Genomic DNA, 20,755 nt, shown 5'->3' with positions numbered 1-20,755 from the left:
ATGAACTCATTAAAAACTGCTATAACTATGTGAGAGAATATCACAGGTGCATGCTTGAGTCCAAACGACATGACAATATATTGAAAACAACCTCATTCAGTTGCAAAGGTTGTTTTTCTGCTATCCTTTAGTGCAATCTTGATCTGATGGTACCCCAAAAACCCATCAGTGAATGAGTAGGCCTCCTACCCTTCAACATTATCCAATACCTCATCAGTAAATGATGTCGGAAAAGGATCATGGATGCAGACATCATTAAGTTTCCTTAGATATACGAAAATCCTTATTTCTCCCTTCTATTTCTTCTCTTGAACCACCATCGGGCTCACCCAATTAGATTCCTCTACAGGTTTGATGATGCCTGCTTCTAGCATCTTATCCAGTTCCAAGCAAACATTTTCCTTGTATTTGGGATTAAGGTGATACAACCTCTTCTTAATGGGCTTCGTGTCTAGTTTCAAAGTGATTTTCATCACACCCAAGTCACCTATGATGCCCTTCAGGTCTGAAAACTTGGTAGGAAAAAGATCCTGGTACTTGCGAAGTAACTCAACAACTTTATCCACGGTGGCATCATCCCAGTAGTCCCTGATCTTCACAAATTTTGGCTTTGCTTCAGTACCAATGTTTACTCGCTTGGTTTTCAATGGAGCGGTGATTTCCAAGATTTCTGATTGTGGACCTTCAACCTCGCGATGGCCTTCTGCCTCTGGAATATTGATATTTCTTGGATCTTCATCCTCCCCCTCAACAATCACATTATAGCATTCCAGTGCATGGCACAGCTGGGTGCTCCAATCTAGATTAAACAACACCAAAGGATCATGTGGAATTCTGAAGATTGTCACCTTAATCTCCTGCAGAGCTTCATCAATGCATTCAAACCCATCTTCAAAACCAAAGGTCATTAAGAATCCTTCCCTTAATATATCCCACTCCGTGGTGCCATGGCAGAGCTCCATTTCCAGATACCAATTTATAGGGATTGTATCCAAAGTATGAGGTTATCAGGAATTGATGGTCTCTACTTGAATTGAATTTGGTACTCTAACAATACTGGCTCAGGGATTTTGAAAGAGCTTGCTGAGACAGCTAGTGAGTCAGCATTCATATTTTCATCTCTAGGAATAGAAGTTATTTTAAATCCTTGGAATAAATTTTCAATTGTGTCCCAAGCTTCATTTCTATAGGACCTAAGCCTTGGGTGTTTCGTTTGACACATATTTCTAACATGCTTCACTATAAGCTCAGAATCAGAAAAGACACTCAAGTTTTGAACCTTTAAACTCTTAGCTAGCTCAAGACCAAGAAGAAAAGCCTCATACTCAACCACATTATTGGTGACCTAAAATTCAAGTTTACATGAGTGAGTTATGTTTTCTTTATTTGGTGAAATTAAAACAATTCCTACTCATGTTCCTTCTTTTGAGAAAGAGCCATCAAAAGTAAGTTTCCAAGTATTTGATTCTACAATTTTAGGTTTGGAAACTATATTTTCAATGGAAAGTTGAGTGTTTGATGAATTTTGTGAAGATAACTGAAAGCAACCAAAATCCTGATCTACTGCATAGATAGGGTGGTTTTCACTTGATCAGACCTACAAACAGTATGAAGGAATCTAACTTCCCTATATAACCTTAAATGTTCACCTCCATAGACTGGAATAGTAGAAAAATACATGTCCATCTGAAGTGATCCTCCAAGTTTAGCACAACATGATCTAGATAGGAGCATGCCAAAATTGGCAGGAATATCAGTGACAACTATGTCTAAAACTATACTCTTGATAGGTATTTGAGCTAAGGTCACAACTAGGTCTTTGATTAATCCTAGGCATGGTACTTTGTTTGAGTCAAAGGTGTAAATATCATGATAAGAATGAGTAACTTGTAACTGAACCTGGTCCATAATTACCTTTGGCATAAGGTTATGTGAATCTCCAAAATCCAATATGCAGTTATACAAAAGAAAGTCATGAGCCTTTAAAGTTACATAAAATGGTGGAACAATTTCATAAATCATATCAGAACTAGGGCCAAACAACACTGAGGGCTTTTCATCTTGCAAACTAATAACATCTCCCTTAGTGTCTACACTAGAGGGCTGTATCCATTTAGACACTTGAATTTTATAACCATGGTTTTTGGAAAGTTCAGCTGAAGGTATAGGAATCTTAACCCTTTCCAATTCCTTTTCAATATTAAATGTTTTCAAAATGGTATTGTTAGATGAAAAGGTTTCAGTGGATGACTTCGTATTCTGAGGTGTTGGATTTTGTGTTTGAATGGATTTTATTGCAGGTTCAATTATAGTGGTAGATTTTGAAGGTCTACCTGGACCTGATCTTGGTCTTAGATCATACCTCTTAATCAATTTTCAATCAAAAATTTAGAGAATGCTTGGTATTTTGAAATTTGAGCATCTCCTTGTTCTTGTTCAAAAGACTGAGGTGAAGATGAAGGAACTAATGCCATTTGTACTGTTGAAGAATCAATATTATTGACATCTTCAGTGATTAAAGGGCTTGTATCCTATGGTTTTTGATCATCAATCAACAAAGGTGGTTGAACATTTTGATCAGAACCTCATCTTTGAAGAATCTGCATTTGAGGAGTTCTTCAGAATTGAGTTTGAGCTTGAGGTCTGACAACAGTTTGCTGAGCAATTCTAGGTTGTGTTTCAATTTTAGAAATCCTATTAGAAAGGTTTCTAAGTAAAGATGTAATTTCATCAATTTTCTGATCTTCAAGTTTAGACTTGGAAGATGATGAGTCATCAACCCTAGCTTTTAGTTTTCTTTCTTCTTTCTTTGCTTTAGCTTTAAGTTTGCTAGAAGCTGACCTATTAGCTTCTACCTCTATAGCATTTGTTTGCATGTCTTCTAATGTATTAGAAACCCTTTCCCTTAGCATGACTGCAAAGTCATATTCAAATGATTTGGAAAATATGACCTTTGTAGCTGCTACTGGCGGTTTACAATCATCAGGCATTTTATGATAGAGTTTGTTAAATCTTTTGATGAATTCAACAACTGGTTCACCAGGGTTTCTCTTCAATTCTTCAAATTTAGTGAGAAAGTAAACATGATCTTTCTTTACCCCCCATTGGTTTTTAAATATAGTTAGGAGCTCATTCCATTTTCTAATAGAGTCAGCTCTAAGTTGCCTAAACCAAATCCTAACATTTCCTTCTAAAGATTGTACAAATAATCTCATATAAACATCTTCCTGTTCTATGTTCATATTGTCAGCAAAATCTAGGAAAGCTGATACATGATCCTCTACTGAGGGACTTGTTTCTCCATTAAATCTTGGTAGATGTTTTAGATATCCATCAAGAAAATTTGCCAAGTTTGCAAGGAGAACTAGAGCAGCATACCTTGCTTGCACAATGGGTCGAAAATCCATAATAGCAGGAGGAGTCTAGGGTGAGTGAGTGGATGATGAGGAGGAAGAGAAAGATGGTGAATATGAAGGGGATGAAGATGAATCGGTAGGGATATTAGTATGTGGACGAGAGAAAGAGGGAGGAGACCTCTTTGAGGATTTCAAAGGGTTTTTAATAACCAACTTCTGAACTCTTGGTGGAAAGTCTTCCCTATTATCAAACAAAGGATTTGAATAGACAGAAAATGTCTCTTCAAGATCAGTAGAGGTTGATGGAATAGAATAAGGAGTTGGAGAAATGAAGTCTGTAGGTTTGAATTCAGGTAAATGTAAACCCAATTCTTCCTTAGATGAAGGTGATTTGATAAGAATGGATGGGACTTGATATGACTCAAGTGATTGTATTAAAAAGGCTGATGGAAGATCTACTCCTCTAGAATGGAGTTCAGAAACCCTAAGAGGTAATTCAATCCAATCAGGATGGGATGGCACAAATGAAAATGGATCTACATAAGAGATGTCTTCAGGGTGTAAAGTTGAAGAAGAAGAAGGGGTTCTAAGTCTTCTCCTTAAATAGGCTCCCCTAATAAGTCTTTCTGGATCTGGTAGAGGGTTAACAATATCAGAATCATAACGTGGTCTAGTATGATTAAAAAGAGCCAGCTTGGACCAGTGGAATTGCTAGGTGAAAGATTTTGACCTATATCCTTATCCTTTATTCACCTTAAAGGAGAGGGAGAATCGTCTCCCCAGGGAAAACTTAGCTTTCAATCCTTCACTCCCCAGCAACAGTGCCAATCTGATGTTGTCCTTTGAGATAACCTAAGGTCAATTAGTTATGCCAAAGAATCTATAATGTTTTGTTGTTTTAAATGATTGGATGACCAGTGAACTGTTTATAAACATGTGCTTTAAACTTAGATAGATTCTTAATAAAATAAAAGGTTGTTCTTTAAATGCACATGGTTATTTTGATTTTAGTGGGATGGAGAAGTAGAATATGAAGAGGTATAATTGATTTAATAATAAAACTGAGTATTTAACCATTTATAAGCATAAATTAAGAAAACAATGTTTTCTTAATCAAAAAAATATAATTAGACTATCACAGAAATCTAGTGCAATTTATAATCAAAGAGGAATTTACAATAACAAATAGTTCTGTAAATTTATCTCTTATTTAAATTACAACTTCACATAGGATCCAAAATGAAACTAAAATTCAATTAAATTTTAAATCAGATAACTACAAAAGTCTTAATTTATATGAAGAAGACATAATGAATAAACAAGATGAAAACAAATCACTGAGAGACAGACCATATGAGGCAAATCCAAAATCTTTTATTATTTCAAAAATGCTCCAGCTTAGTACAAATCTGCTTGATAACATGTTTAAGGGTTTAACCCTTAATATTTCGACAACATGAAGTATTTAAACAAAATTTACAAAAAGATTACAATTAATGCCTCATTGACACGACATTCTATTATTGACTTTGAACTAATAGAAAAGAAATAATGTGATCAAAAGGAATGAATCTGGTGAAGTGATGTGGACATTTGGCCCTACTTTGGAGGAGAACAGTTGTTGAGTGGCCACTATTCGGGTGTTGCGCTGGTGAAGCTAACCTATCTTTTTAATCCTTGAATTCACACAACTTATCCCACCACTCTTCATCTGGAATATAAATATTTGTTACCTTGCGGTAGATCTCATCTACCTTAGTATACCGAGCAAAAGTGGGTTTTACTGCAAAAATGTGTTTAATCTCATGTTGGATAAAAATTATGTTGCTGATAGCTTCATAAAAAGCTCTCCCTGTCATAGTACCTTTGATGTGGGAAGACTTAGTTGTATCCTTTACAATGTCTTGAAGCTTCTTCTTGTAATCTTCTCTGGTCATCAATTTTTCATTGATCACAAATAGAGAAGGCAAACCTTTCTTGTTCAATCCATTTATTCTAGTGAAAAACCTGTTAACTGCTACCTCCAAAGTGTGACATTTCTCTGTCAGTTGTACAACCAACTTCTTCTTTATTAGAACTTTCTTTACTTCTAGGATGGTTTCTGTTCTGTCATCTACTCCTAGATCATCTAGCTCATATCTATTTTTGGAATTGAGGAACTTTATGATATTGTTGGATGTAGCAGGCATTTCTCCCATTTCAGCATTGATAGTGGAAATGGTTTGCTTGGATTTCTCCATCAATTCCTTCTGCTCGAATATAATCTGGATACATGGACAGATGTCATCTATTTCTTCAATGATATTGTTCCATATGATTCTTTAACATGGGCCAGTGTGTAGCCAATAGAGGACTCAACTGCTAACTTCTTCCATACCTCTATCTGATTTTGAGCTCTCTGTAGCTCTGCTATGTGAAAAGTTTCAGTCTTTGTCTGATGATCCTGTAGAAGTTTGACTTGAGCCTACAACCTTTTGATCTATTCAGTCTGGAGAGACTTGTTTTGTACTACATTTGCCAACTGATCTGCAACATCCCCTGTACTTGTTGTAGAAGATATGGATGTAGGAATGACTGTGATAGGGAGTGCTTCCAAAGGGAGAACAACCATTTTGGTATTTTTCTCCTTTTCTTTAATCATGTTTTCCATTTTCTGTCTCCATTTGCTTCAACTGTGCACTCTGCTCCATGATGAGCTTCATCATATCTTCCTTTTGTGTCTCTATTTCTTCAATATCCTTGGCTAGAGGATCTTCTGTAGATGGAAATTTCAACTACTTCCTTAATGTTGATATGTCTAAATTCTTTTTCTTTACAAGCTCTTCTACAACATTGATGTTTGTAGGGTCATAACCCACTTTGATCACCAAGTCCTCCAGAGTTTTGATCTTGGTGTCTTTGGAAAGTGCAGATATCTTCTCCATCTTTAGTTGTGATTGAACATTGGCTAATGTAACTTGCAGTTTAGACAAACTCATTTTAGTGTTAGTGACAGTGGAAAAAATCATTTTCCAGTCTTCTTGTGCATCTGCACTTGGTCAATGGGATGTATATATTTTACATCAAACTCAAATGTTATCTTCTTGTAGTTTGATGTTGCCTTGGGTTGGGGAACCTATGCTTGGAGGAATTCCATTTTCATTTTACCTTTCTCTGAATTAAAGGCTGACAGCAGCCTACTTTGAGAACTGGAAGTCTGCTTCCAGAATTGATTGTAGGTGTTAATCTTCAAGGTCTCATTCCTTACTTTTATCTCCTTAAAAATGTCCATTATACTTTTTGTTGTCTCCCCTGTAGTAGATGTGATGGTCTGCATTTGCTACTAATCTTGTGAATCCATGGAGGTAGTGGTAGAAAGTGTCGTTTGATCACCCACTAATGAGGAAACAAGTGGCTCATTAGTGGTGATAATGTTCTCCTGTTGTAATATTCCTAATTAGTTATGGCTAATTGGAATATTCGATTTTGTTCGATTTTTGCCTTCTATAGTTATTTGTAAATAAAAAGTGAGGAAGGGGGAACATAACTCACTTTAGAATAAAAAGTCACTTCCTAGGTAGCACAACGTTGTGACTTAAGGGGGAACCAAGGGGGCCAAAGGGGGACGCAGAAATGGGGCCCACGCAGACACATGGAGGGACTACGCAGGAGGGAAGGAACACATGGCAAGAAGGGGATCACGCAGGAGAAAGTGAGCCTAGGGATTGTGAGAGGTAGAGGCTATAAAATAGAGAGGAACCCCCTCATTTGGGATCGTTCTAGTTATGAGCATTTGTGATAGTGATTTTGACTTAGAGCACGCTGGCTGTTTAGCTAGGCTACAACACTGTTTAGTGCATTGAGTGTCTCCGTTTGGAGATCTCACCCTTAGCCCCAGGGGACTTCGAGTGCCTGCTCGGGCAAGGTATTTCCATTGGCATTCCAGCAGTAGTTTCATCAGCATTTCAGCAGCAGTTTCATCAACATTTCAGCAGCAGTTTCATCAGTGTCTTTGAGGAACTACACAATACCCCAAGGGGGTGATTTTTGGGGGTTGGCCATTTCAAAAAAGCTTTCTAGTTTTTTCTAGGTTTTTTTTAGTAGAGTCCAATTCCAGAGTTTTAGCCTTTTCTGAGGAGGGGAGCAGCCCCAAATCCTCATTCGATTTCTAGCAGCAACAGTAGCACAACAGTTTTCCAACAGCTGGGACGCAGATCAGTGTGAGGCCATTCCAGGAAAGCTTTCTGGGTTTTTCTGGGTTTCTTGAGTAGAGCCCGAATCTAGAGTTTCAACTTTTTCCGAGGAGGGGAGCAGCCCCAAATCATCATTTGTTTTCTAGCAGCAGTAGCAGCACAACAACAACATCCATGCAGAGAGGCCATTCTTGTCATTCTGAGAGTATTTCTTCACTTGCCTTGTGCAAGTCAAGGTGCCATCTGTCTAATCACCTCTTGTACTCATTTATTGCTCAGTATAATAAAATGGCTTAGCATTTCTCGCTTCATTTCTTGTGTATCTGCTTATATTTCCGGTTTACATTATTATATGTTGTTCCACTATTATTTATCACTTCTGGGTTATTATAACATTTGCACGTATTTGGTTGGAGTTTTGCTGGGGTTTGAGGAATATTCCAGGTTAAGGATATTACACCTGCTCTGAATCCTTGATGAGGCTTAGTTTGGAACTAAGCTTGGCCTTCTTTCTATACATAATTTTGAATCCTTCACTAAAAATTTCAGTCCCTGAAGGGGACTCTTCTTCTCTGCTTCTCTTAGCTGTTTTCTCTTGCATGGTAGGAGTCTGTACTGTAGAGGATGATACCATCTGCTCTTCTACCTCTTGTAGGGTATTCTCAACCCATTCTAGCTGGTTTTTGTACTTCTCTATCTCTGGTCTGGTTGTGTGAAAATAAGCAGTAGATTTGGTTTCCACTCTTAATTTAGAAATGATCCCTAATGGATCATATGACCAGGTGAAGCTAAAGCTGAACTGCATTTCTTTTAGTAGATTATCAACTTCTTCCCTTGCTGCCCTGCTGCTGCAAATGAAAGGCCCAATTTGTGTTTTAATTTTGAACTCAGACTTCTTCTTGGCAGCTACAAAGTGGATCTCATCCATATTGAGCATCTGCCTTATGTACTCTAGAGAAAAAATCCTCATTGGGAGGAATTTAGGCATCTTGTAAGGTGCAAGCTCACACCCAAATATTCTCAATTATGTATAGTTTTGATAGAGGTACCTGTTATCACTCAGGCTGTTCCCAAAAGTTGTAAGAAAGGGAATACGGCCGAGGTAACCACAGACCAATCTTTTAGATACAGGTTCTAGCCAATCTGTATCCAGAGAGGGCTCTCTCTTTATGATTTAACTTTGTTTTGAAAGGTTTTAGGCTAGTTATGAAGTTCAGGGGTTTTGTTTGATTTTTGGATGGTGAAATTCAATCGAACAGGGTGTAAGATTGAGAAGTTCAGTCCATTGGTCTAATGGAGTCAAAGATGGTGGTTTTCTAGATTTGGTTTCTTATCAGAGGATATTTTCACAGAGCAAGGTAGTCAAACAGGGAGCAAACAAAGGTTTGTGTTGGATGGAATGGGCTCAAAATGGCTGCAGGGCAGTTAAGAATCCTACAACATATTCAAGGAAGGGGAATAGATGATTATTACTAAGAAGCAATTAAGTATTTCTTAGCATGAAATAAGCATGATAGGATTAGGAAACAGGAGAAATTAAGAGTTACACTGTTTAATCTAATCCTGAAGAAAACACAGAGAATGATAGTGAATGAAACACAAGGTGTAGTCAAGAAAATTCTGAATTAATCTTTATCATTACCATTTAGATTATGAAACACAGGTGATATAATGAAACTAGAAAAGTTACAAAACATAAGATAAAGGGACTTATTGATCCATTGATTGAGTCAAGAATCCTGTGACAAGTCCTCTGCTACAATTCCACATCCAGAAAATCCAATAACAATTGATTCCAAGCGCTTTTGTATTCAGAAATTCCAATATTACAGCGCAGTCTAAGAATGGAATCACCAACCCCAAATACTTCGTGAAGGGGGGTATTTATACAAAAAATATTACAAAATATCTCAAGGAGATAATATCTAGTGATGATTCATCATTTTTCTACAAGAGATAGAGACACGTAGTCTTGAAAACAGGGAAGAAATAAATGAAGAAATAAATGATGTTGTGCTGGCTGCTCCGTTTGGTGAAATGTGCTGGCTGTAGGCTCTGTAAGTCGGTGTACAGCTATTTTCCACTGACATTCTATGCTGGTTACTCCAGATTTCTTGGGTGTCTTCAATTCTGATGTGATACACTTTGACCCATACGACCTTGATTCATTTCTGTTTACTACCTTATGGTAAATGGTGCAAAACCTTCAATTTACCAAAGATACCAAAGATATCAAAGATAAGTTTATAAAATTTCTAACATACTTTGCCACCACTGCTCTTCTGGTAACTTATGTCTTTGCAGCTTTCTTAAAGTCTCATCAGTCTCTGTGTACCTAAAGAAATTAGGCTGGATTGTGAATAGATGTTTCACTTCATGCTCAATATAAAACAGATTTTCTAAGTTGTCATAGAGGCTTTGGCCAGATGGAAGTGCTTTCACTCCTGAAGCACTTGTTGATGAAGTAATTTGATCAGTAGCATATGTATTCAATCTGTGTGCATAATCTACATGTTTCATCAGTCTGTAATTATTTGTTAATAGACTGGGCAGACCATTTTCCTGCAAAGCTGTGAACCTTTCTGTGAAAGAATTTATCTCCACCTACATGTCCTGGCACCTCCTTTCCAAATTTTGTGTCAGAGTTCTCTTGGTCAGAACTCTCTTGATTTCCAGTATGGTGCCTGTTCTATCTGTTATTTCCAGAGCTGCTAGTTCCTTGCTGGTCTTGGTGTTAAAAAAGTGTATTAGACTATTGGCTTGTTCAGGCATCTGTCCCAATAAAGCTCTTGTCTTTTGAATCTCTACTTGGGCTGCTCCTATTAAGTCAATCTACTCATGAATCACCTGGATAGATTTCCACACATTACTAAGGGATTGACCGATGTTGGCCCACAAAATTCCTTTGATTTCTGCCAGAGGTTTATCTAGAGAGAGATCCTTTTCTAATGCTCTCACTTTGTTCTCCAATGTTTTAACTTCCCTTGTTTTCTCTGCCACAGTCATCTTGGACTTGTCATAGCTTTTTTCTACCTTTGCCATTTGTTCCTTGACCTGTTTTAATTATGATACTTGGAGTTTTAATTCCTCCATGGCTTTTATCAATTCCTCTGTGGTCATGCTAGTACTGCTGCCAGGTGCTGTTGCTGTTGCTGTACCTGTGATTATTTCTGTTGTGGTTGCTGGGACATTGGAAGGCAGTGTTGCTCCAAGTGTGGAGGGGGCAGTTATAACTGTAGGGACTACTTCAGGTGGCTGGGAGGTTGACTCTCCCTGCCTTTCTTTGATTGATTTCTCCAATGCTTGCTCTGTCTCACTCAACCTCTCATTTAGTCTCATGAGCAAGTCCATCATGTCCTCTTCAGATTTCTGTTGCACAACTTCAGCAGTCTGTGGATGCATAGTAGGAGGCAGTTTCAACTGTTTTCTGAGGGCAGTAATTTCCTCCTCTTTCTTCTTCATCAGTGCCTTTATGCCTTTAGCATCCTTGGGATCATGTCCGAGTTCAATGATAATTTCCTCCAAAGATTTTATCCTGTTGTCCTTGGCTAGAGAGGAGGCCTTCTCCAAATCTAGTTGAGCAGAGGTGTTGTCCAAGGAATTTTGCAGTTTATGAGCTAAAATTGCCTTATCTGCCAGTGTGGAGTAGACCATCTCTCTAGCCTGTTTATGAAGCTCAATCTGGTCTATGGGGTGAATATCCTTGGCCAGGACCTCCAGATTTGTCCTGATGTAGTCAGCTGCTGACTGTGGCTGTTGAACCTTGGGCTTAAAGTAACTCATGATCATTTTACCCTCCTTAATGTCATATGCAGACATCAACCTTTGCTGGTTTGTGGGGGCCATCTTAAGATACTGATTGTAAATTTTCATTCTTAGTGGGTCATTCCTTGCCTTTATTTCCATGAATGTCCTTTTGATATCAGAGGCCTGCTTGCTTTGTGGCCTAGTAGATGAAACCTCCACATTGTGATGCCTTTCTAGATCTTGCTTGTGCGAGCTAGTTGATGTATCTATCACCGGGAATGTCTCCTGTTATTTTTCCCTATTAGACTGCCTGTGGTTTCCTCAATAAATTTATCTTTTGATAGAGGATTTAGTCTTTGCCTTTTTTCCCCTGGTTGCTCTGCAGGCCCGCTGATAGGTGTGGCATCTTCCTTGTCTCTTTTCTCACCCTTTTCCTCATTTAGAGGAGTCTGTAATGCAGGAATCTTTGCTGCTTTGGTTTGGACAGGAGGAATTTTCCCCTGCTGATCTGTCATTTTAGGTTGTTCTGTGTCTACCACTTCCTTGCCCTTTGCTGTCCCGATAACTGTTGTGCTGATTTCTTGTGCAGGCTGCTGAGAAGTTCCAGTAGAGGATGTACCAGCTCTTGTTTGTTGTGGCAGCTTGAAAGGTACATGTCCAAAAGAGTCCAGGTCAAGGGTTTTTTCAAGTTGTTTCATAGCTTTTTCCATTTTTTCTTACTCAGTGATTTCTTCTATTAATGTACCCTCTACCCACTCATCTTGATTAACAAACTGTTCAATTTCAGGGATGTTATGATGTACATACACTGACAGCCTGTTTCTTACTTTTCTGTCACTTATAAAACTATTTGGGTCATATGGCACCCACCAAAACTCTTCTTCAATCTAAGGCGTTCCCTTAATATCTCCTCAGCATCTTGCCATGCCTCCCTCTTATGGATGATAAAAGGGCCTAACTGGTTTTTTATTCTCAGCTGAGCCTTTTTCTTTGCATTACAAAAGTGGGTTAAGTCTGCATTGATAAGTTGTCTGAAATATTCTAATGCAAATAACCTCATGGGTACATATTTGACCAGCTTGAATGGACAAAGTTCACATCCGTATATTCTGATTTCTGTGTGATTCTGGTACAAGTACCAGTCACCTATCTTGTACTGTCTGGAAAGCTGTAAAATCTTCTTTATATCACCAGTGAGCCTAGGAAGGGGATGTCCTATCAACAGAGTGGATGCTGGGTGAACAAATAAGTCAATAAATTCACAGTAGGTGTAAGGACACTCATAGGTTTTATGGAAGACTGAGCTCCAGAAGATTACAGACCTCCTATTTCCCTTTGAATCCAATTTCCTGATGTGAAATGGAAAGCTGTTTGGATGATAGTATAATAGAAGGTGGTATATGAAAGATGAATACTTGAAGACTCCTTCTCTCTCCAAATTTATGAATTGGTCATGGATTTTGTTGGCAATGAAAGTGGCATAGTCATATTTGACAGCAGGGGGTTGTCCTGGAGTAAACATTGACAACAGAACTAGGGTTATGTCATCAACATATTCACTGGTATTGAACCCCAAAACTAGGGCTATCATGTCAACAATAAGCCTTCCTATTTTAGTGAACCAGACTTGAAGATAAGGGGGTGGGTCTGTAGGCTGACGCTCTGGTAGCATGAACATTTTAGCAACCCGGGTTATCTCTGAATTGGACAATTTAGTAGCTTGGTCAAGTAAAAGTCCCATGGAAAGACGGGTAGGGGGCTCAGTGGGATGGAAATGTATCATCTCATTGATGGATTCAACAGTTATGTAAAAAAGGACAGTTTCAGAAGGAGACCTACCGGTTTTGGAAGGACACATAACCGCTCTTCAGACAGGGTCATTGTTGGCGCAGCATTGGTGAATTATGTCTAGGAAGACATGGACAAAGGGAAGGAAATATCTGGGTAAGTTGGATTCCCAAATTCCAAAAATATCAGTGTTATTTGAGTGACTGTCCCTGACTTGGCAGAAGGCTTGGAGGTGGTTGACAGTAGCAGTCAGGTCTTTAATTTGAAAGTCTTTGTCAGCCAAGGACAAATAATCCTGGTCTTTATGAGGTGCATTCAGGGGAGCGACATTGAGGGCTGCGGGGGCTTCCATGTTTGGTTCTTGTGTCTTCAAACTTGGAGGTGGAGTTTCTATGGAAAGAATGGTCTAACCAGCAGTTCTGGGTGCCTTTCTCTGAAAGTTACAGGTTGAATTTAACTTGAATTCAGCTCCTTGGGTAAAATTCACAGAGGAAAATTGAAATTGCAGGTTCGGGAAGCGAATTGGGGTAAATCCCTGTTTTTAGAAGCGAATAGTGTAATTGAAGGTTGCGGGATGAGATGCAGAGCACGACGCTGGAGTTTGTTTGGCCGAGTGGCGGACTTGTACACTTCGAGCAATCAACTGGACATAGTTTGCATGCAAACAGCTTCGCAGTAACAACGGTGAAATTGACATTTTTTCACGGTTTTAACAAAATTTTGGCTTTGGCGGAGGATTTTCGACATTTATTGCATGGTGACGTCATGGTGACGGGATAGTTTGTTGTGACGCAGAGGGGTGGTAAGCGGTTTTCCCCCGCACCACCTTTGGAGTCAAGCGGTATCGGGTGGGGAGGCAGCGATCACCGGGGGAGCGCGACGCGTGGCATCTGTACGGGGGAAATACCATCGTTTCCCTGGGGGTTAATGTTTGGCAGATAGGCGGGTCCCGATATGAATGTCAGCCGTCGGATGCGAGGGACGAGATCAGACAGTTGGTGCTTTGCGAAGATAGTGGAGGGTTAATGCGCGGGGGCCCGATATAATAAACGTTAATAAATCATGTCGAGGCTGTGTTTACTGGTTGGCGGGTTGTTTAAGTTAGGTTATTAATTAACATGGGGTTAATTAATTCCTCATGTGTGCGGGGGATGGTTATTATAAGGTTTCAAATAAACCTATAATTCCATTTAAAACAACAATATATGGCTATAGTTTAGCTGTGGGGTGGGAATAATAAAGTCTTGGGGTTTTGCATATATTAATATAATACGGGAAAGGGGAATAAGTATAGGGAGTTATACAATAATGTTAATAGTTAATATGAAACTTTGGAAAATGAATGCGCGCTAAGCATAATGTTATAAAACTTAGGCAAAAGGGGAAAAAGAGGGTTTTACACAAGAAATGTGGGTATTTTTCCTAAGTAAAAATGGAGCTTCACTTAGGCATCTGATGAACAATGGGATGAGTGATTTTAATGATATTAAGCAGATCTCAATACCTTTAAGGGAGGTTAGTAAGTGACTTGGGGGAAAGACATGAAGGGGAGGTAGTGATAAAATCTGCCTTACTTGAGCTGCATCCAAACATTTTCCATGGTACTTGTGATAACAGTAAGATGAACATCTTTGAGAAACAAAATCAATCACAAGTATGCCTTTGCAACACCAATTTACCTACCCAGCTTACTTTGCCTAACATTTTTTCTTCTTTTTCTATGGGTGCATTTAGGCTTGCAAACCCTTTTCACCTTTTCTTTTCTTTACATTATAAGCCTATCTAAATCTACACTTATAACATCCAAGAGATCAGGTTTAACAGTTGAGCTCCTTTGTTTCTCTACCTATCTACTTATCTTCCAAGATTGAACAGTTTGGACAGATCTTATTCTCTATCTCTAAAACCAGTAAATTGAAACATGAATAAGCCAAGATTAAGCTGTTTGGCCATTCATCAATGGTGGCATGAATCAGCAAGCTGCACACCATCAGATTATTGCAAAAATGAGATAGTAGTGGCATTTTGAACTTGCCCACTTTCCTGGTCTATTTGATCAGGGTTCATTTCTTTCATTTTCTTGACCATTTCATTCTTTTTGCCCTTTGATTTTTCTTTTAGGGCATACCCTCTTTACATTTTTTGATTTTTTGATTTTTTGACAATATGGAAACCTTTGCAACCAGAAAAAGGTATGAACATATTACAGAGCTCACCAATGCCAATCATGAAATATGACACCTATTGGTATAGGAGTATAACAGTACCAAGCCCCTATGAACTATTTGTATGTGTATTCCTTTTATTTCTTCATCACTAGAGTAGTCCAAATGATGACTTACTGTTGGTTCCCTTCTTCATCTGACTTTTGTAAAGCAAGCTTGATGTTGTCTCCCTGAAAATATAAGAACATATAAACTAGCACAGAGGCATACTTGAACACCTCCTCAGTCTAGAATTTGATAAACTGCTCATGAATTGAATCTGCAAGAAATTGGCTAAAATTAAACATGATGGAGGGCTTAGAATCAATAGAGAAAATGGATAGAAATCCTATGATGGCCTCATCTACCCACTAATTTGAGTAGTAGCCAAGGAGGTAAGAGATGACTGCGATAATTTGCTTGGCTCTCTCAAGGAAAATAGAGGAGGGATAGGGAGGATTTTTCTTTGGCAATGGGGCATCTTCTTTCAAGAAAAGTTCGAGGGTTTTGTCCCTCTTGGCAAAGTCCAATTTCTGGTATAATTCAATAAGTGCTTCATAGGAAAAGGGGGTGGCGTTCTCTACTGTAGGGGCTTGCATCATCTGGTCTATGACTTGAGGAGTGATAGTGAATAGGATTTCTCCTGTGGGGGCAATGATGGCTCTTTGGGTTGGCAGATAACAAGCATGACATTTCCTCACAAATTCTGGGGTGTTGTGGGTACGAGGAAAAATATAGTGGGGTAAATTGGATTCCCACTCAGCTGAATGTCATCGGATTTGTCTATGTATTTGTCCTTGAGGGATGTGGTGAAAATAAATGGGAGGATAGATCAGAGGATTGACAAGTTCTTCTGGTCCCTTTTCCTTTGGAGGAATCCTCGGATAAGGCTAAGGATAGTAGTGAAAACTGGATTATAGGCTTCAATACATAGAGGGGACTTAGGATTTGAGGACAAGAACAGAGGTAATAGGTTGAAAATGAGTAAACAGACATTGTCGCTACTGGGTGAAAATGTCAGAGTTTGGTCCAGCAAACCTATAACAGAGCAATAACAGTGGTAGTGTATGAATTCAGTAACCAATTAATGAGTGGAAGGGAGGATTATATAACAGTCTGGTTTTTCCATTGAAGGTGGCGTAGGTCTGTTGGATTAACGGTTAAACCATTTAATTATTTAACACCTTAGTTTTGGAGGGAGTGGATGTGATTGGTGGAATCAACGGGAAAATGACGTGGCAGAAGGTGAGTGGTGGGAGCACAATGGGTAGAAGAGTGGTATCAGGAGGCGAAGAAACTACTTTTCGGGGGGGGGGTGTTAACGGTTTCGCCCGAGGGGGATCTGAAATGCTGCAGTGTTGACACGTAGGGGCGGGCGCGGTTTCAAATACTGCCCATTTTGGACGCCCCCCTGACTGTAAAGTTCATATGGTGAGGGGGGGCCGAAACGCTGTGTGGGCCATTGGATCTTGGGAGATGGGCGCAGATGAGGTGAGAGGTGGAAGAGTGTTAATGTGAGGTGATGGGTTGCTCGGTGGGGACGTCAAATCAAACTTGCATGTTACAATATAATTGAAATGCCAAAGTTTTTAAATTAAAGAATTAATCCCGATTAAGGAACTAATTATATATTAACATAATTTGACATTTCCCAATGTGGCGCATTTTGACTAGCAGCCTATGCATTTATAAAAATATGAAATGAAGCCATTCTTTTCTTTTTCGCTTCCCTAACATTTTATTTTTCTTTTGCCTTCTTTGTTTAGGGCAGCTAACACCTATCATTTTATTGATATGGATGTCTATAAAAACATTAAATTGGCCTAACATTTTAACTTTTCTTTCTTTTGCATCCATATCCTAACTTAACATTTTAAAATTATTTTTGGCTAATATACTAACTTATCAAAACCAAATAATGTTACAACAGTGGCGACTCGCTTCCTGAGCTTCTTGGTTTTTCCATTTGACTGATTTCTTCACTGACTTGAATTTCATGCATGTCTATTTCACTCAGATCTGCACCAGCTTCACGCACACTATTGGGCAGCGGATCCCCCACAGCGCAGTTTTGGGGCTTAAAGCCCAGATTTTGAGGAAGAAATATAGTGTAAAGTCTCCGCGAAGTGTGCGGAGCGCGAAGTATGGAGTCAAGTCAAAGGGTTGTCCGCCCTAAAATAATGTAATTTAATGTAAAGTGTGTCAGCCTACCCATGGTCCGCGGACCATGGAATTGTATAAATAGAGCGAGGCTCTAAGTTGAAAAATAGTCTTGGGTGAAGAATAGAAAAGGAATAATGAGCAGGGAATAGTAGCTCTGAGTCTGTAAGTCCAAGTCTGGGTCGTAGGAGTAGATAGAGGCTCCGCAGCTGAGTGCGCAGAGGCCTAGAGTCCGCAGCTGTGTGCGCGGACCCCTGTAGCTGAGTGCGCAGGGTAGGAGTTGGGATTGTAACCGGAAGAGATAATAATAAAGATAAGTTGATTTTGAAGTATCGTGTAATTGTATTTCTGTTATTTGCATGCATTGCTTTACATTTCATGGTTGCACGTAATTGCTATGAGTATTACATGGTAAATAAGAATATTGGGCCTACATAATTTAATCAAGAATTATAATAACAAGCACGGTAAAGAATAAAGACTCATCGTGCTCCTCACATAACTGCGCGAAGGTAGTTGCGCAGGCTGCGAAGGATAAATGGTTGTGCAGAAGCAGCGCAATTCGAAGGTTTGGATCACATACCTTCCAAAACTCATCAAGACATCCCAAGGGTGCGGAAACCTAGTTCCAGCACCCTCCCATACTACCTCGGGTGAGACCTCAGTCTGCGCTCCACGGACTGTTGCTGAAAGGGTCGGTAGTGTTGGGATTTGTTTGGCTAATTCACTGCTAAACCTGCGTGAGGCCTGTTAGAAAATTATATATTACAGAGCAATGGAACACATAAAATATTGCAGAAATATAAATACAGAAAACACATAAAACAAGAGAGACACAAATATACGTGGTTCACCCAGTTTGGGCTACGTCCACAGAGAAACAACCAGTCCTTCCTTTTATATTATCCAGCAAACTAAAGAGATACAACCTACAGTAGATCTGTTGTAATTCCCTCTTCGCTCTCAATCTCCTCTCTCTTCCTCAGTTAGAATACGTATCTACATAGACGCAATACAATTCCCTCATATATAGCGAGGGGTTGCCTCCTAGGGAAAAATACCCTAAATTAAACATAACTTCTACCATCAGATCTCTACCTAATGAACGATCCAGATTGACTACGAAATTACAACATTTTACAAGGTAATTTTACATCTATTCTTAGCTTCGGGGGCATTGGCCCCGATCCCCCCGCTAGGGGGGCCCTCCCAAAAGGTTGCAGCCACCCCCCCTGCAGTGAATATTTTATGGGTGGCGTTGCTGCCCCATTTTGAACTGGGGTCCAATGTGGCGATACCTTTGAATACAAAAGATAATCAGGCTCCACACCCAACAAGGCCCCCTCAAGCCAACACACACACTCAGTCCTTCATGTTTTCAGGTTGCCATTGGGCAAATCTAGGCTATCTAGGCTAGCATGCTCTGCGCATTCCTGGTAGTCAAGGCACTGCCTTGCCTCTAGGAATTGCACAAAGGTTGCCCACACTGGCTCCCAGATGTGCTCCGTGCAATCCTCGGAGGCAGTGCCCAGTCCTGCCCACTAGAATTGTGTAATGCGTAGTTTTAGCCAGCAACCCAACGTGATTGTTCTGCACATTGCGCAGTTTCAGTCAGCAGTCAGCCTCAATGGACTGGACATTGCGCAGATCCAGTCAGCAGTGAGCCTCACTGGCAACTGAGACTAATGCGCAGTTCCAACTGATAGTCTCCTAGCTTCCCCAGTAGTCACCAATTTATTTCCTGAATGTTTCTCGAGTTGCTTGATGTTTTTAGTTGACATTGTCTCGCCTTGCGTGTCTTCTCTATCTCTAGGTACCACAGGCTTCTGAGCAGCTTCTCAGTAGTACAAGTATCATGGCCTCCAAGATATCTGGATCAAAAGACATTTGAAAGCAGTATTGGGGATGTGGTTGTAAAGGGGACTATGAGATTGCCCGTGTACACAAACATGCACCTGTTCATTAAGAAGGATATCAAGATCACATGTCAAGGCATCAACACTATTTTCTCAGGTAGCTCTGAGGAGAATCTGTAGGACTGACAAGTCTATGTCAATATTCATATGTCAGGATTGTACAAGGTTTCATGCAGGTTTCAGGATGGAATATTATCAATAAATGTATTAGTTTCCACTATTGGTGAGAAGGATGGATGCATCATTCTACACTCCCAACAACAGCATGAATACAAGAGATATCTTGAATCGTTGGGTAATGGAACCATTACATTTCAGGATAGCATCCAACCAGATATATAGAGGGAAGACACTTAGGAAGGCATACCAATTCTTGGTCATTTTTTCTTGCCGCTTGTATGGCCAAGGGAGTATAGAGACCTTCCCGTAAAATTGTGTTGCTATGTTGGATCAGATGGCAAGTGAAGGAAAACGTTTCAACTGGTCAGACATGTTGGCTTTCCAGCTAAAAGTGCATGTATCCAATGCCCGAAGTCTGCCCAAGGTTCAACAAGAAAAATTCTTCATGTCTGCCTACCTACTCGATGCAATCTATGCCTGTCAATAGTTTCCTGGCATGGGTTGGGCATGGACAATTTCAGAGAGTGATGTGAACATATATTGCAAGTTTCTCTCAGACTCCAGCTACCGAAGAGTCATGGATAGAATATCTGACCATTTCATCGCCCCTCAATACATGATGATATTTGAACAAGATCTGCCTTGCATATCCTAGGCAGCAATGGAGGCATTGTTGAACATTGCAGATTGCTATGCCTCACCCAAGGGAACCTTCATCAGGATGTACAATGAGGAGAAAGATCTGCATGTGTTTCCAAGGTTTTCCATGGACAAGCTGGTCATGCAGGAGGTTGCAAACCACATCTCGATAGGCTTATCAGCTGGATTGCATAGGAAGAAGAAGGCACCATGGCCTATGCTCCCTGTGCGAATTGGGTTGTACGCGATCTAGAGTTTGAAAGAAGTGGATGCCAAGGTCGAAGACTTCAAGAAGTTTAAGTTCAGCACCAAGAGTTTCAATCCATATGATCCACATGGTTTATGAAGGACCACTATGTGAGAGTGTACTATTCTTGGATCCACGGGGCATGTCATTGGCCAAAGGAAGAGTCATGGAGATATTGTTATAACTCCTCTAGGTTCAATGAATCAGTTAGCATGACAGTAGAGTGGCTAGCAACACTCATGGCAGTAGCACCATAGGGAGCAGCAACAACAACAACAACAAGAAGCAAACCTGTGCAAGACAAAGGCAAGAGGAAGATTTTCAAAATCACAGAGATGGAGAAAAGCTACAAGTTTAAGGAAGACCCACTTGTGGAAAAAGTAGCTTTGGAGATAGATGTAAAGAG

Source organism: Pinus tabuliformis, chromosome 3_2, assembly GCF_031772625.1.
Source record: "Pinus tabuliformis cultivar Carrire ecotype Pingquan chromosome 3_2, CPIR1, whole genome shotgun sequence".
In the NCBI taxonomy this organism is placed as follows: domain Eukaryota; kingdom Viridiplantae; phylum Streptophyta; class Pinopsida; order Pinales; family Pinaceae; genus Pinus; species Pinus tabuliformis.
This window is presented reverse-complemented; position numbering follows the sequence as displayed.